The sequence below is a fragment of the Adiantum capillus-veneris genome, unplaced genomic scaffold (genome assembly GCF_014529385.1).
Source record: "Adiantum capillus-veneris isolate H3 unplaced genomic scaffold, ASM1452938v2 Hic_scaffold_461, whole genome shotgun sequence".
NCBI lineage: Eukaryota > Viridiplantae > Streptophyta > Polypodiopsida > Polypodiales > Pteridaceae > Adiantum > Adiantum capillus-veneris.
In genome coordinates, this window is record NW_028221547.1 from 32057 (window position 1) to 36163 (window position 4107).

The 4107-nt window shown below is 48.4% G+C and overlaps 1 long non-coding RNA gene across 1 annotated transcript; it reads left to right on the plus strand.

Moving 5' to 3' along the window:
• The first annotated feature begins 521 nt into the window (after positions 1-521).
• On the plus strand, positions 522-3718 carry LOC147416780 (uncharacterized). Its single transcript, XR_015187483.1, has 2 exons — positions 522-1943; positions 2261-3718. It is a non-coding gene; the product is annotated as an uncharacterized LOC147416780 (long non-coding RNA).
• The last annotated feature ends 389 nt before the right edge of the window (positions 3719-4107 follow it).

A 4107-nucleotide genomic window follows, 5' to 3' on the forward strand; every position in this document is an offset into this window, starting at 1 on the left:
CCCGGTGCTAACTCGTATCATGAATGACGAAGCGCGCGCGAAAAGACCATTTATACGCACTTCGTGCCTTAAATGAATAACTGCGAGCAGTAACGCCACAAAGGTTATGCAAGGGTCGCTGGGCTTCCCCCGCTAGGGTTCCCCTGGCTGAGCCAGCTGCCCTTTCTTCTGGTTTCATGCATACTGGAAACCAAGGAAACTGAGTTGCGCTTTGCTTCTAGCTTCTCTCTAAACGCTCCGAGCGGTTCCTGAAACGCAGGAACCAAAAGCTGCCGGGGCCTAGACTTCCCATTCGTCATTTGAGCCGTATGCAAGGAAACTTGCACGTGCGGTTCAAAGAGGGGGAAAGCTCTTCCGTTCCGGGCTTACCTATCTGAATAACCAAGATCGGATATAGCTGGTTTTCCGCGAAATCTATTGAAGTAGAGCGTATAACGTTTATGGCTTGAGGTAGAGCACTCAATGGGCTAGGGTAGCCCAAAGCTTGACCGACCCCAAGGAAACTCCGAATACAGGCCATGGGTTTGTACAGACAGACTTCGGGTGCTAAGATCCAAAGTCGAAAGGGAAACAGCCCAGATCGTACGCTAAGGTCCTTAAGCAATCACTTAGTGGAAAGGAAGTGATCAAGCGATGACAACCAGGGGGTGGGCTTGGAAGCAGCCATCTTTCAAAGAAAGCGTAATAGCTCACTGGTCTAGCTTCATGGCACTGAAAATGTCTCGGGGCTCAAGTGACTCACCGAAGCGACGAGACCTTGAAAGAAGCTTTTTCAAGTGTCAGTAGCGGAACGTTCTGTCAATCAAGGAAAGTTGTTGGTGACAACACCTGGAGGTACCAGAAGTGAGAATGCTGACATGAGTAACGAGAAATCATGTGAAAAACATGATCGCCTGCCAGTTCCAGGGTTTCTGCGTTCAGTCAATCTACGCAGAGTGAATCGGTCCCTAAGGAACCCCGAAAGGGCAACGTCCGATGGGTACACGAAAGCGACGAAGTTGCTTTAACTACTGAACCATGCGTGTTTGTTAAACTCGTGAATTGGATGATTGGGCAGGGGGCTACAAAGTCACTCCGGCTGCAGGGTTGAAACTCCCGGGAAAAAACTTCGTGGAATTGGGAGGGCGATTCAACATTTAAAATGCAAAACCAACCGTACCCCAAACTGACACGGGTGAACAAGTAGAATATACTAAGGCGCTTGAGAGAACCATGTTGAAGGAACTCGGCAAAATGGCCCCGTAACTTCGGAAGAAGGGGTGCTCTCCTATTGAAGGATTGGGAAAGCGGCACATATTGGGGGTAGCGACTGTTTATTAAAAACACAGGACTCCGCTAAGTGGTAACACGATGTATAGAGTCTGACACCTGCCCGGTGCCGGAAGGTAAAAAGGAGAAGTGTTATAAGCTTTGAATGGAAGCCCCGGTAAACGGCGGCAGTAACTCTAACTGTCCTAAGGTAGCGAAATTCCCCGACAAAGGGGTGGTTTGACAGAGATGTTCGACAACATAATCGGGCAATATGCTGGGACATCCGCCCGAATTTCAGTATCCAATACTCATACAGAACAGGATAAAATCAAAAAAATCTGGCTGTCGACAGCGCGAAGCGCTTTCAACCAACCTACGGCCTATCCACGGCTGAATGGAAAATGTAGTTGGTGGCGCGGACCATCAGCAGGATAGCAAGTTGGAAATACATCGTCTTTCGAGCCCGCGGCTGACCATTTTCGTAGCCTCGCGCCGTGCGCCCGCGAACGTAGTTCCAAGATCTAAACTCGATCCCCAACGACCACACGCCAGACATCCTTCGAGATGATGATATAGTCCGAACTTATAGGCGACTATAAGGCCATAGGCGAGGATGGCATGGAACTGAATACCATCCATTGCCGTTTGATTAACTTTATTGTGTCGCATAAGTAGCGACCTGCATGAATGGTGTACACAGTAAGTTACGCCAGCCTTCTAAGTAATTATTAGGTTTTAGGCCACATTACATGCGGGAACACTTTAAAGATCTAAGTGCACTTGTCTTCAAGGACTTAGATATGACACAATGGACGATCCGCAGGATTGGGGAATGGAAAAGCATGCACTTGCTCCAGAACATCCAGACTGGATAGCAGAGGTCCAATCCCCAGAGACTTTACATGAAGCGCCCAGGCTTACCGCTATGGCTTATTCTATTGGAACTGAGAAAAAGGCCTGGGTAAAGAGAAAGCCCAAGCTAAACCAAAAAGTTTAGCAAGACTTACAGGTAACGACTGCCCCGCTGTCTCCAACATGGACTCAGTGAAATTGAATTCTCCGTGAAGATGCGGAGTACTAACGGCTAGACGGTAAGACCCCGTGCACCTTTACTATACTTTTGCAGTGACATCCTTGATTTAATGTGTAGGATAGATGGGAGGTGATGGCAATGTCGCCACCAATCTTGAAATACCACTCTCTCGTCGTTGGATGCCTAACCGCCGCTGCTGTCAGAAGCGGGATATTGCAAGGTGGGTAGTTTATCTGGGGCGGATGCCTCCCAAAGAGTAACGGAGGTGTGCGAAGGTAGGCTCAAGCTAATATTATAACAGCTTATGAGCGTAATGGTAGAAGCCTGCCTGACTGTAAGACTTACTAGTCGGACAGAGACGAAGGTCGGCCATAGTGATCCGGGAGTCCCGTGTGGAAGGGCTCTCGCTCAACGGATCAAAGGTACGCCGGGGATAACAGGCTGATGACTCCCAAGAGCTCTTATCGACGGAGTCGTTTGGCACCTCGATGTCGACTCATCACATCCTGGGGTTGAATAAGGTCCCAAGGGTTCGGTTGTTCGCCGATGAAAGTGGTACGTGAGTTGGGTTTAGAACGTCGTGAGACAGTTCGGTTCCTATCTACCGTTGGTTTTAGAGAACTGCGAGAAGCTTGCCCTAGTACGAGAGGACTGGGTTAGGTCAACCTATGGTGTTCCGGTTGTTGTGCCAGTAACAGCGCCGGGTAGCTAAGTTGGTAGGGAAGAACCGCTGAAAGCATCTAAGCGGGAAATCCTTCTCTAGACAAGTTCTTCTACCGGGTGAAAGAACATCACTTTGATAGGCGAGAGGTAAAAGCGCCGCAAGGACAATGGGCTTCCTCGTACTAATCTCTTTTCAAGATTCCACTAACGATGTTGTATGGTTACCCCAGGTGGGGCAAGGGATGGCACGAAAGCGCGTACGACACACACCTTAGCATGAGCACGTATAGCCGGGTAAAAAAACGATCTAAAGAGATGGGTAGCTAAAGTAGTAACGAGTTGAAATCCTATACGGGTCGTAGTTATCAAGTATTTTGCTTGCGTAAGTCAGGAATGATATAATACGTAACGTGACGTATAGGATACGATATAGGCTTTGTTTTAAAGTGTTGTTATTAAACTAGATGAGAAGCCACGCTGCAAAATAACTCCTTTTCGCCATGCATAGACCAAGCCGACGATTAAGACAAATAGAAAAACAATTACTTCAACGAAAGCTAAAATAAGCCCAATTCCCGCTATAGCCCTAGAAAAATACGGTTTCGACTTTCGTGAAGAATTAAGAAAAGATGTAAACTCTTCGATCCTTGAGATACTCTTCGACAAGAAAACTTTTTCGTTTCTAAAACAGCAAGCAAACTGACCCTTATGAATGCCAGCGCTTGAGCTTTGGGTTTGGGCAGTCGAAATGTCTAGCCCATCAAAGGAATATGTACTCACATAGGGAAGGGACCCTGATATGTAGGCTTCCTATGTCTCGGGTGCTTTAGAGGGCCCGGCGTATATGCCAGTGTGGCAAGCCACCATGTCTACCTTGCTCAGGGAGAGTTCCTCTAAGAGGATTAAACGGTCAATTGCCGCCCTTAGAACCCCCTCAAGGTCGCGCCTTAGATTGGCTATGGTAGCAGCCCCCGCCTGTTCTTCGGCTACAGCCTAAAGCGGGTAACCCACCGATTCTGTATAGGTGGTAGCGAACAGGTGCCGTACTGAGCTCTTTTGGTTAAAGTAGGTGCTTTCCCTTGGCCAGAAGAGCCTATAGAGCATGTAGCATGCATTAACTGCCGCTGTGCACTCGTCGTTGAGTCGCTTGACCAGGCCCC